This window comes from Nicotiana tomentosiformis, chromosome 4, assembly GCF_000390325.3.
Source record: "Nicotiana tomentosiformis chromosome 4, ASM39032v3, whole genome shotgun sequence".
Classification (NCBI taxonomy): domain Eukaryota; kingdom Viridiplantae; phylum Streptophyta; class Magnoliopsida; order Solanales; family Solanaceae; genus Nicotiana; species Nicotiana tomentosiformis.
In genome coordinates this window covers 122,695,594-122,710,259 of record NC_090815.1, presented here as the reverse complement: position 1 = coordinate 122,710,259, position 14,666 = coordinate 122,695,594, and positions in this window count along the sequence as shown.

Genomic DNA, 14,666 nt, shown 5'->3' with positions numbered 1-14,666 from the left:
GAGGTCCCGAGGGCCTCGGGTGAATTTCGGATGGTTAACGGATCAAATGTTGGACTTAAAATAGCTGCTGCAATTTTTCTCTTCTGCTGGAAATTCTGGCCCAAGATCGAGCCCAAGATCGAGGTCATGATCGAGGCCCAAGAGCGAGGCCCAGGATTGAGACCCAAGATCGAGGCCATGATCGATGGTCATGATCGAGAGCCATGATCGAAGACAAAGGCTCGAGGGATATGATCGAAGCCATGATCGAGGCCGAGGATCGAGGTCATGATCGAGGCCGAGGATCGAGGTCATGATCGAAGACCCAGGCTTGAGGGCCATGATCAAACCACGATCGAGGCCGAGGATCGAGGGCTGCCTGGGCAGAATTATAAAGGAGGGCATTCATCCCACTCATAATTTTTGACAAGTTGGAGCTTGAGCAGAGGCGATTTTTGATAGATTTTCAAGGAAAGACATTGGGGTAAGTGATTCTAACTCGGATTTGGTCAATATACACGAATATATCATTGTTTTCACCATTTAATTAATGTTTTGGGATTGAAATTTGGGAAAATTTAAGAAATCTCACAGAAACAAATTTTTGAGATTTCGGTATCGATTCAGAGTCGGATTTGAGTAAAACTGGTATGGTTGGACTCATAATTGAATGGGTTGTCGGATTTTTTGAGGTTTATCGGATTCTGAGACGTGGGCCCCACGGGCGATTTTTGAATTAATTTCGGATTTTCATTGAAAAATGTAGTATTTTCTTATAGATTTGATTCCTATAATTTTTTGTGACTGTATCAAATTATTTTGGTTAGATTTGAGCCAATCAAAGTTGGATAATCGAGAAGGGCCTACTAGTGGATTAAATTTGAGCAAATTAAGGTAAGTCTCTTGTCTAATCATGTGAGAGGAAAATTACCCCATAGGTGATTAAATTAAATAATTGTTGCTAATTGTGAGGGCTACGTATGCACGAGGTGACGAGAGTCCATGCGTAGCTACTATTAATGCGAAAGTCCGGGTAGTTTAGGACTCAAAAGCATGAATTACTTGTGTAAATTATAGTCTTTACTTAATTAAATTATTTGATATATTTATATATATGTTGTGAATTGTTAGATAAAAATATTAAAAGATGGAAATCTCACATGCTCAATTTTCTGTTTAAATTAATTAATTCTTAAAAGGAATTGTTCATCCTCCCGAATTTATCTTATAATGAATATACTCTCTTTTCGGAGGCACATAAGAAAATATCCTCTTTTCTTGTGGAGCGGGCTGAATGCCTCGGCAGGATAGATGTATCTATGGATCGTGCCGCACGTCCCTCGGCAGTGTACACGACACTCTGGATCGGGCCGAACGACCTCGGCAGAAATCGTGCTTAATAATAATAATAATTACGTGATACTTGGATAGTTTATTGGAGCTTGTAAAGTTATTTGATAAATTGGAAATTTATTGAAATTGAATTGCAGCTTGTAAAGCTATTTGATAAATTGAAAATTTATTGAAATTGAATTGCATCTTGTAAAGCTATTTGATAAATTGGAAGTTTTATTGAACTTGAAGGATTTAATTAATAGATTGGAAATTGTTGCATTTGAAGGATTTTTAATTATTTCTACTGGTTCAATAAAATTATTGTTAACTTCGTGAATCATGCTGATTTAAATAATTATAATTTATTCCATTTATTATTGATAACCCTTAGTGAGTGTCAAAGTAGGTCATCTCGTCTCTACCACTTCAAGATTAGACTTGATACTTACTGGGTACACATTGTTTACGTACTCATGCTACACTTGCTGCACTTTTGTGCAGGACCTGAGGCAAGTAATAGTGCAGGACCTATCGTCTTACACCCACATTATCCAGGGGCATAGTGGTGAGTTGCCTTTCTGAGCCGTTCTGCGGCTACCTGTGTCTATCCTTGTATTTTTAATTCTGTCTATTTTTATTTTAGACAGTATTTGGAGTTTTGTATAATCTACTAGATGCTCATATACTTGTGACACCAGGTCTTGGCGCACACATTTGTAGAATTTTGGTGTCTTATTATTTTTTTTGGATTTAAATTTTATCGATATATGTTTAATTTATTAGTTGGCTTGCCTATCTATAGTGTTGGGCGCCATCACGACCTATAGTTGTGCAGCAGCAGGTTTTGTTGCGGACCGCAGAATTCGTGTTACGGCCGCAGATCGACCATTTCTCTGACGGACCAACTTCAGAGAGTTGACATTTTTCACGTTCAACTTGTGCGGTCCGCATTTCTTTCCACACTTATTCAATTTTTGCACAATTTTGTAAAGTACACTCATCCCTACAACACACTTCAAATCCAGTTAGCACAAAAATAACACCTATCTACAAAAGAAGAAAAGAAAAGAAAAAGAAACATGGTTTGCCTCCCAAGAAGCGCCTGGTTTAATGTCGCGGCACGACGCAAATTACCATCATTTGAAATAGATCACCGCCACAACATGGCCATTATCAACCTTTCCCAAATAGTGCTTCACTCGATGACCATTGACTCGAAATACTTCATTGTTTTTGTTCTTCAAGTCCAATGCACCAAAAGGTGTCACACCCACAATTTCAAAGGGACCACTCCATTTAGATTTCAGCTTTCCGGGAAACATCCTCAACCGTGAGTTGAATAACAACACAAGATCGTCCACCTTGAACTCCTTGTTCCGAATGTATTTGTCATGAAGGTACTTCATATTCTCTTTGTACAAGTGCGAACTTGTATAGGCATGGTACCAGAACTCATCCAAATCATTCAAATGTGCAACCCTCAATTTTGCGGTTGCATCCGAATCAAGATTCAACTTCTTTAAAGCCCACATGGCTTTGTGCTCAAGCTCCACCGAAATATGACAAGATTTTCCGAATACCAACCGGTATGGAGACATTCCGATAGGAGTTTTGAAAGCAGTCCGATAAGCCCATAATGCATCATCAAGCTTCTTTGACCAATCCGTCCGATTAACATTCACTATTTTGGACAAGATACTCTTTATCTCCCGGTTGGAGACTTCCACTTGACCGCTAGCTTATGGATGATAGGGAGTTGTAACTTTATGCGTGACACCATACTAGCTAAGCAAAGTGTCAAAAGCCTTGTTGCAAAAATGTGATCCCCCATCGCTTATGATTGCCTGCAGAGTACCAAACCTTGTGAAAATATTGTTCTTCAAGAACGCCACCACACTTCTCGCTTCATTGTTGGGTATAGCAATGGCCTCAACCCATTTAGAGACATAATAAACCACGACCAAGATGTAGGTGTTTCCACAAGAACTCACAAAAGGACCCATGAAGTCAATACCCCACACATCAAAGATATCAATCTCCAAAATGGTAGTGAGAGGCATTTCATTCTTCTTCGAGATTCTACCGGCCCGTTGACATTCATCACATCTTTTCACCTCATCACTTGCATCTTTGTAAATAGTGGGCCAATAGAAACCACAACATAGCACTTTGGCCGTCGTTCTTGCTCTGCCATGGTGACCACCATAAGGCGAAGAATGGCAAGCTTCAAGAATATCACTTTGCTCTTCTTTCGGTACACATTTTCTAATTACCCTATCCGTGCAAATCCGGAAAAGGTATGGCTCATCCCAATAATAATCTTGACAATCTCGTTTGAGCTTCTTTCTTTGATTTGAAGAGAACTCATCTAGGATGATTCCACACACAAGGAAATTTTCTAGATCCGCGAACCATGGCATCTCCTTCATTGAGATAGCCAAGAGTTGCTCATCGAGGAAGGAGTCATTGATTTCAAGACCATCATGCGGCCTCCCCTCCTTCTCCAAACGAGACAAGCGGTCCGCCACTTGATTTTCACTCCCTTTTCGATCTTGGATGTCAATATCAAACTCTTTTAACAATAGCACCCATTGCATCAACCAAGCTTTTGAATCTTTCTTGCTCATAAGATAGCGAAGTGATGCATGATCCATATGAACAATAACCTTTGCACCCATCAAGTATGGGTGGAACTTCTCAATGGCAAACACAATGGCAAGGAGCTTTTTCTCCGTAACGGTGTAGTTGACTTGGGCACCATTCATGGTAATACTAGCATAGTAGATCGGATGAAAAATCGTGTTGATGCGTTGCCCCAAAAAACCCCAACCCCAACCGCACATGAGCTCAAAAGTGATACTCCAATTAGGAGCGATGATAATGGGAGTGGTTGTCAACTTGAAATTTAGCAATTCAAAGGCTCTTATGCAATTATCATTGAAGTGAAACTTCGTATCTTTATCTAAGAGCTTTTACAAAGGGTTCACCACTTTAGAAAAATCCTTGATGAAGCGCCGATAAAACCCCGCGTGACCTAAGAAACTCTGCACGCTTTTCACCGAAGTTAGAGGTGGAAGTTTAGAAATTACCTCAATCTTTGCCTTGTCGAGTTCTATGCCATTCTTTGAGATCTTTTGGCCAAGGACAATGCCCTCCTCGACCATGAAATGGCACTTCTCCCAATTTAGTACCAAGTTCATTTCTTCACACCTTGCCAATACTCTATCCAAATTTTCCAAGCAATCATCAAAGGAATCCCAACAACCGAGAAGTCATCCATGAAAACTTCAAGGTAGTCCTCTACTATGTCCGTGAAGATCACCATCATACACCTTTGAAAAGTCGTCAGTGCATTACATAGACCATTGGCATCCACTTGAAGGCGAAAGTACCATAGGGACATGTAAAAGTTATTTTCTCTTGATTCTCCGGAGCAATAAGGATTTGGTTATAGGCCGAATATCCATCCAGAAAGCAATAGAAAGCACGGCCAGCCAACTATCAAGCATTTGGTCAAGGAAGGGAAGTGAAAAGTGATCCTTTCTTGTGACTTTGTTTAGCTTGTGATAGTCCATACACACCCTCCACCCGGTCACCATTCTTGTGAGAATCAACTCATTTTTGTCACTTGTGACCACGTCATGCCCCCTTCTTTGGGACACATTGCACCGGAGAAGTCCATGAACTATCGAAAATGGAGTAGATAACCCCGTCATCCAACCACTTGATAATCTACTTTTTGACCACGTCTTGCATAGCCTCATTGAGTCTTCTTTGATGTTAATAGATGGTTTGGCATCTTCCTCCAAGTTAATCTTGTGCATACAAAATACGGGGCTTATTCCCCGATTATCCGCCAAACTCCACCTAATAGCATTCTTCCTCTTGTGGAGCACCGCCAATGTAGAGTCAACCTGCACATTAGTCAAACAAGAGGAAAAAATAATCGGTAAAGTAGAACAAGGGCCAATAAATTCATACCGAAAATGTGGAGGCAATGTCTTCAACTCCAAGGTAGAAGGCTCTTCAATTGAAGGCTTTGTAGGGGGAGTTTTCCTATTTTCAAGATCCAAGGAAATATTTTGGGATGCATAGTTATACGACCCCATCCCTTGCAAATAGTTCACACATTCCATGAATTCATCCATCTCGTCATCATCAAATTTGAGCAAGATGGCCTCCAATATATCACCCACATTAATCGTGGCACTTGTGTCATCAACAATCACATCGGTCACCAAGTTCATGAAAGAACACACTTCATTTCGATTTGGTTGCCTCATAGATTTGCACACGTGGAATACCACTTTTTCATCACCCACCCAAAAAGTGAGTTCTCCGGCTTCCATCACCTTTTCATCACCCACCGTGTCACTTGGTAGTGCCCCCTTGGGACAAGAATTTAGAGCTTGAGAGATTTGCCCATTTGCACTTCTAGGTTCCGGATTGATGTGTTGTGTGAGGCAAGTTGGGCATCAAAATCGGTATTTTTCTCCATTATTTGATTAAACATGTTCTCAATATGTCCCCTTTCATTGTTGGAAGAACTAGGATCATGAGAAGGATAAGGAGGCGGGTTGCTTGGTTGTTGATACATCGGGGGCCTTTGAAAACCCGATCCCCAATTTCCTTAGTTGTGACCTCCCCAATTGCCTTGGTTATTGTTGTTATGCCAATTCCCTTGATAATTGCCACCACTCCAAATTCCTTGATTGTTGTTGTTATTGCAATTGCTTTGATTGTTTCCACCACTCCAATTACCTTGGTTGTGAGAATTCCAATTTCCTTGATTGTTTTGAGGTCGCCATTGTTGTTAGCTTAGGCATTGGAAGTTGTTTCTTTGCCCTTGAAAGTTGTTCATATATTGGACCTCTTCTTCTTGGTCGTTATAAGAGTCATCTTGATCAAACCCACTCTTCTTGCACAAAATCGTCCACTCTTTGTTGCACTTGTGGACCCTTTGTTCTTCGTTTGTTCACCATCATGTTTACTCCCACCATTGCATTAACTTGCCTCGGGTTTTGCACTTGTTGAAATTGAGCCTTTGCCAATTGGTTCATGGTGGTGGTCAATTCGGCTATGGCTTCTCATGGTCATGCAATTCTTTGTGAAGGTGAATCATATTAGGATCACCTTGTGGAACAATAGCCCAGGATTGCAATGCCAATGAGGTATCTGCCATCTCATCCAAAATATCGCACGCCTCTTCATAAGGCGTAGTTGTAACACCCTGGAAAATTTTGAAGTATTTCAGTGTAAAGCCCCGTAAAATTTCGCAAATGAATTCAAAGTTTTGTGGTGCCGGAGTAGGCTTATGTGAGAAGTTGAATAAAATGTTGGGCAGAAGTAGGCATTTCTGCGGCCTATTCTGCGACCGCAAAACCACGTTGCGGACCGCAGAATGGTCGCAGAGTGGGTCAGTTTTCTAGGTCATTTTGACGTCAAATTTCGCGGTCATTATGCGACCGCATAACCACTTCGCGGGCCGCAATCTTATCGCATATCCCGCTTTAGGAGTTTTTGGATGGAGGTTCTGCGGTGCACTATACGACTGCCGAACCGTTCTGCGGTGCATTATGCGACCACAGAACAAGTCTGGGGATGCATAGTGACGGCAGAGCGGGTCAGTCACGCCTAGTTTTGGAGGACAAATTATGCGGCCGATATGCGGACTGCATAGTAATAATGTGATCGCATATGCGATCGCAGACCTTGTTTCGGACCCTACTTCATTAAAATAGATGTAAAGGGCCATTTTTGAGCAAACCTAATACTTTGGAGTGAGAGAGTTCTTAGAGTGGGGGAGTAACCTTCAACCTATTATCCATCAATTCTTGCCCAATCATTGAGGATTAACAAAGGAAGTCTTCATCCCAAAGGTAAGAATCTATGCCCTAGCTCTTAATTTAAATATTTTACAAAAAATGGGGTAATTAGGGAGACAATCATTGGGTGTGGGGGTTGTTGTCTTGCATGCATGTATTCTTGAAGTATGTGGAAAGGTCGTGAGCTAAAAAGGGTAAAGAATGGGTTGTGGCACCCTCCATAAAAGGACCTTAAAACATTGATGCACACCTAGTTTTTGATAAAATGCTCAAATGAGCTAGAACCATGATCATCCTCCTAATTTTGATTCAATTTGTTACATTTTCAAAATAGATTGAAGTTGCTAAGATTTCCGGAATATTGTAGAGTGTAAGGAAGCTCAATTGAGGTATGTTGGCTAAACTTTCTCTCTTAGAATCGAATTCCATAATGTGCCCATGAGTTTCAAGGTATGGGTTGCGCATTAAAATGTTATGGCTTTGAATCGTATTTCAAATGAAAGCTAGTATGCCAAATTGTGTGCGAAAATCTCAATATTCTTAAGACTCTTAATTGCTCATATGTGTACCTAAAGTCTTGATTGAAAATGTCTTATTGTTGATAATCTATGAAGATGGTTGGAAATGAAATAATTGAATTGGGGGTATAGTGTGTGGCCAACGTGCCAAGAATTTAAGTTATGATTGTGGCTAATAGTGAAAATGATTTGAGAGAATGCGATAAAGAATATGAAATGAGCCTCGACTCAAACGTTTAAAAACGATTTCGAAAATAGAATTGCCTAAAAGCTTTTGTACTCAATTCATGCCCATAAGAGGATGCTTTAATTAATGCTTTGCTTTAAAAATATATCCAGTGTGATTCGAGTTCTTACATAATCAGGTGTTTAAATTGTATATTGTCATTTCTGGGAAGGAGTATTGCGAGAATAAATGGTGTATTAAAAGCTTATAATTTTGATGATGGTGATCTTTGAAATTGAAAGAGGTAAAAGTGTGGAATATCAAATACGACCACCGTGCCAGGAATGAAGAATCTTATGCATGGCCAAATGAGCCAAGGAAATATTGTTGTTGTGAGTGTCTGGAAATACTAATAAGAATTTATACAATGTGAAAATGTTGAGGTGAGTACAATTATATTTATGTTACCTTGTGTGCAAATAAAATAAAAAAATATTTTTGGTAGCATCATTAGTAAAACCGATGAAGGGTGGGTCATAAGGCCCCCACCTGAAACTACATGTGCCGGTGTAGGGGTGGATTGTGATTATTCCCCTTATTTGAGATGAAATTGAAATATTGGAAAAATTGTGATATTATTCCCCTTAATTGGGATGAAACTGGTAACAATTGTGGATTGAAAAAGTCAACCCACACGGCATATGTGGGAAGTCGGCCTAACTGATCGGGTGGAGATCGGACGCCATGTTGCGCACATGGTGGTACTACTCTTGGTAACAACTTTCTTTCGCATCACTCATCAAACCACATCATTCGTGGGGAGATGGCCTAGCCGATCGGGTGTGATCGGACACCGTGTTAACATAGACGGTGGCATATCGGTGCTAATGATCTCCCAACCAAAATTTGTATATGAAGTTCGTATTTTGAAAATTATTATGTTTTAACCGGACATTTGGAGATTGATGATTGTGACTTGTCGTTTCTATGTGTTGTATTTTCTTATATGCTTATTCTATTTTGAAAGTGGACTTTTAGCTTTACATACTAGTACTATTCGACAGTACTAACGTCCCTTTTGCCGGGGGCGCTACATCTTTAATGGATGCAGGTGGTTCTACAATAGGCAACATTGATCGGTGATAGCAGTACACTCTTTTCAGCTGATTTGGTGAGCCCCACTTTATTTTGGGGTCATATATCTTTTGTTTCTCATGTACTATATTTTGAGGTATAGCTGGGGCCTTGTTGCTGACATTTCCATATTACTCTTCTACTGTACTTAGAGACTGCGTAGACAAGTTGTGGGTTGTGGTTGATGTTGGGAATTGAACTAGAAATGTTCGTATTTAGAAATCATATTTTTCATTAATTCTATAAACTCGTAATATTTTGGAAATCATGAATGAAGCTATTAATGGGGATGAAATGGAAGTTGTTAATAAAAATCTTTTCAGTGTTTGATTAATGGTGTACATCTCCTATTTATTCATGGATAAGTTTGTGTAGAAGGAAATCTAACAGGCTTGCTCAGTCGGGTTCTCTTGGTTGAGCGTCGGTCACGCTCCCCGAGTTTGGGGCGTGACAGTAGTCATGAAGTTCCCACCGGCAAGTTGATTCACTACACATTGGTTGGTTGTGTTGACCCCCCTATAGAAGGTTTGTTGAATCATGTTCTCTGTCATATCATTGTTGGGAAACTCTTTAAACATTGTTCTATATTGTTCCCATATCTCGTATAGTGGTTCATTGGGCTCTTGCTTGAATGCTAGAATTTCATCCCGAAGTATAGCCATGTGCTCGGGAGATAAGTACATAGAAATAAATTTCTCTGCCAATTCATCCCAAATATGAATGGAATGGATTGGCAAACGTTCCAAACAATCTAAGGATTTCCCCCGTAGAGAGAAGGGAAAAAGCCTTAGCCTCAAAGCATCCTCAGAGACATTTGTTTGTTCACTCCTCCAACATGTATCCATGAACCATTCAAATGTTTATATGCATTTTGGCCAGGAGCACCGGTGAAGAACCCTCGTTTCTCTAGCAAGGTGAGCATCACGTTGGTTATTTGAAAGTTGCCCGCCCTAATACGGGGAGGGATTATTGCACTTGAATATCCTTCATTCGGAAACACCCAGTGTAGAGCCGCTCTTGGTGGAGGTGGGGGTGGAACGGGCACATTGTCTTGAGGCACTCAGCCTTGTCTATTGTCTTGACGTTCAAGAGGAACCTCATCCTTTTGATTATCCTCAACGTCGACATCCCCTAAAGCAATGTTTTCGAGCTCATTGTTTGTCATGGTTGCACCTACAATTTCCCAACACGTTAGTAACACGGAAGGAAAAAAAGCTTTTCCAAAAACACACTCAAATATATAGTAAACACCGTTTTTAGCTCCCCGGCAACGGCACCAAAAAACTGATCTCGTCCAAATCACACCTCAAAACAAGGATATGAAATGGTCGATTGCAATAGTAGTAATCCAACAAAGAGTCGGGATCGAATCCACAGGGAGTTTATATGTGAGTTAGGAGTATATATTCTAGTACGTGAGCTTGAACTATCTTAATTTACACTTCCACAAATTGGTTTTGTTTCTATTTCTATTTTTAAAACTAAGATTGCAAAGTTAAGAAATAAAACTAAGATAATTGTTTTTGTTGTTTTTCAAGTTTGTAAAATGCCTAGGGTTATGACCATCGCTTAGATGTTCGCCTAATGGGATATAAACCTTAATGCTTGTTTTGTTGATCGGGGTGTATTATAGCTATCAAATCTCAATTACCCACTCAGTACCTCTCGGTCAAGGAGTAGTTTTCCCCAATTTGGCTTTCTCAAGTCCAAATGGGTATCACACAAAATGGTTGATAAGAGCTCAAGTTAGGTTATTACTATCTCTAGGTTGAACCCTTTAATTGGGTTGATCAATCTCTCGATTGACCGAAATTCTTGTTAGCCAAGTTTTACTAGACTAAGTCTCTCTTTCTCAAGTAGAGACTAAGTCGATTAGGCATGAACTAATATTTGCAACCATTAATTCCACAAATTAAAGCATGAACAAGGCTAAATAATAAATACTCAATCAGAAACAAGCACTAAATTAGATACCCATAAGGTTTACACACTAGGGTTGGGTCACAACCCTAGTAAAAATCTAGCTACTCATGCTTGAAATTGAAGAAATAGAAGAAGAAATACTAATTAAACTCATATTGGAAAGTCAAAATGATAAAATCTATGTTACAATATCCCAAAATATAGAAAAATACTAAAAGAAGCATAGAAAAATAGCTACAGGACTTGCTGATGTCAAAAGTTAACCTAATTTTGTGAAACTCGTCTATTTACAAAAGGCTAAAAATTTCGGACAAAAATGCTCTTCAGGAGGTTCTGCGGCCGCACAATTCAATGTGTGGTCAGCAGAAGTCTTCATATTTGCAGGAGCTGGAATTCTGCGGCCGCATAATTCTCCACTGCGGCCGCGAGGCATTGTTTCCGCGGTCTGTAGATTTATCACTGTGGCCACAACCTGGTCTTCTGCGGCCGCACAATTCCTGTGCGGTCCATAGTTTCCTAGGAAACCCTGTTGGGATTTGCTTCATTTTTTGCGGCTGCAAATGGAATTCTGCGGTCCGTACTTTGCAAGCTATTGTGCCTTTTATTACCTTGTGTTTTGATTACTTCTTTTTGAGTCGGATTTCATCTCGGGAGTCCGACTTCCAACATTCTTGCAAATTTTGCACATTTTATCAGTTTCGGGAACACAATTAAACGCTGTTAGACTAAAACAAAAGTTAAAAGGCGCTAATAAGTAGTCAAAATCACTAGTTATCAGTACGCACCCGTCACCTCGCGTACACAGCCTTCAGGTATTGCAAATACAATAATAGTACCAAATCCTAAGGGGAATTTCCCCCACACAAGGTTAGACAAGTCACTTACCTCAAACCTCGCTCAATCAATCAATAAGAAGACCTTTGCCTCGATTTTCCAACTCCGATCGGCTCAAATATAGCCAAAATAATTACATACGATAAATATAACTATAAGAAACTAATTTAAATAATGAAAGTACGACTTTAACAAAGAATTGTAAATTCGCCACAAAAAGTCGACCCGGGCCCACGTCTCAGAACCCGACCAAAATCAGAAAATCCGAACACCCATTCGATATCGAGTTCACCCATACCAAAATCAAAACCTCAAAATTCAGCTTAAGGATTTTTCCACCTTTTCCCCCCAATTTCTCACCTAAATCCTTAATTAAATGAAGAAATTAATGATAGAATAGTGGAAATTAATCAAAAACGAGTCAAGAATCCTTACCCAAATGTTTCCTCTGAAAATTCCTCAAAAGTTCGCCTCAATTCGAGCTCTCTAGGTCCAAAAATGGAGATTGAAATCAAACCCTCAAGCTTAGCCCCTTTTCTGCCCAGCGATTTCGCATCTGCGGGCTCTTAGTCGCACCTGCGAGCCCGCTTCTGCGGAGAACCTTCCGCTTTTGCGACCATAGACCAGGCCAGCCTCATTCGCTTCTGCGATCGCACCTCCATATCTGCGGACGCGCAGATGCGGCTCTTACCTCGCACCTGCGATCCCAGCTGGGCCAAGCGAGCGTTGCTCGTGCGGCCAAATTCTCACTTCTACGGGACTCTCACCTCATCTGCGGTCTTAGTTGGGCAGGCCACAAACCGCTTCTACGGCTCGATGACCGCTTTTGCGGTTCCGCACCTGCGATTGCACCAGATACAACAATGTTTCAGCTTTCCCACAAGCCCAATATTATTCCGGATTCAATATGAATCACACTCGGGGCCCCCGGGACCCCATATAAATATACCAACAAGTCCTAAAATATCGTACGAACTTAGTCGAGCCTTTTAAATCACATCAAACAATGCTAAAAAACACGAATTGCACATCGATTCAAGCCTAATGAACTTTAGAACTTCTAACTTCTACATCTGATGCCGAAACCTATAAAATCAAGTCCGATAGACCTCAAATTTTTCACATAAGTCACAATTAACATTACGGACCTACTCCAACTTCCTGAATCGAAATCCAACCCCGATATCAAAAAGTCTACTTTCATCAAACTTTCCAAAAATCATCCAACTTTCGCCAATTAACGCAGAAATGACCTACGAACCTCCAAATCAACATCTGGACATGCTCCTAAGACTAAAATCACCCAACGTAGCTATTGGAACCATCAGAACCCCATTTCAAAGTCGTCTTCACATAAAGTACGGTTAATTCTTAGAACCTAAACTTCCAATTTAGGGACTATGTATCCTATTTCACCCCGAAACCAAAACCCACACCTCCCGGCAAGTCACGTAACCACGGTATAACACGGAGAAGGCAATAATTAGGGGGGGCAAATACACTCAAAACGATCGGCCGGGTCGTTACAATTGGTGGCTCAACAGAGTTGTATTTAGGAAAAAAGTTGGAATGCCTGTGTGTAGGAAATTTAATCTGATGAAGTTTAGGGTGATATAAGAGATACAATGTGGTGTTTTTTATTAGTTAAATGATTTTGTTTTCAAACACTTATTCCTCTTATGGAAATTTAATGGTGTTACTTTCCAAATTTTTGTCTTTGCACAAATAGAACAGGTTGTATCAAGATGGTGTGGATGGTACGGTCTTTTGTGTCTCTACAGTACACCATCTGATACATTTATTTTGAGATGATATTATTATCAAGTATATGTATCACTAAAACAGCCGGACCTTCTTAGCACCATAGTCATCTTGCTAATCCAGAGGATGGCAGATCTTTAGTTTTGTCTCTGTTGTGCTATTCTCTATACTTTTGTTTCTCATTTAGTCAGTTTGCCAAATAAATGCACATTTTATCCCAAATTATTATCGTCTCCAACATCACCCATATGTTTATCTTTACCCATAGCACATTGAAACTAATTTATTGAATTTCTATCATGTAGTTTCATAGTTTTAGGCAAACTTAGATATAGTAATGACTTTCATGTTGGGTCTGGGCAAAGCCCAGGCTTACCTGTCTAGTATACACGACTATGATCTCTCCAAATTTGTAACGACCCAACCGGTCATTTTGAGAGTTGTAGTCCCATTTCCCCATTTACTATTCATTCCGTGCTTAATTGTTGTTATGGGACTTGCTGGGGTAGTTGGTTAGGGTCCGGGAAGGTTTCGTAATGAATTGAGATACTTAGTCTCAAGGTTGAAAGCGTAAGTTGAAAAGGTTGATCGGATGTTGACTTATGTGTAGACGATTCCAGAATAGAGTTTTGATGGTTACGTTAGATCCGTTGGGTGATTTGGACTTAGGAGTGTGTCTGGATTGTGAATTGGAGGTCCGTAGTCGAATTAGGCTTGAAATGACAAAAGTTAGAAATTTAAAAGTTTGACCGAGAGTGGGCTTTGTAGTTAACGGGCTCGGATTGGGGTTCTGGGAGTTGGAGTAGGTCTGTGGTGTCATTTATGACTTATGTGCAAAATTTGAGGTCAATCGGACGTGGTTTGATAAGTTTCAACATCAGATGTAGAAATTAGAAGTTCAAAGTTCATTACGCTTGAATCGATGCACGATTCGTGATTTTAGCATTGTTTGATATGATTTGAAGGCCCGACTAAGTTCGAATCATATTTTAGGACTTATTGGTATATTTAGTTGAGGTCCCGAGGGCCTCGGGTGGAGTTTGGATGGTTAACAGATCAAGATTGGAAGTTGAGAGGCTGTTGAAGCATTCCAGTTATGGTGCAATCGCACCTGCGGAGTGGTAATCGCAGGTGCGAGCAGGGGAAACGCAGATGTGGCCTGAGTTGGGTGTGCAGGGATTGCAGGTGTAA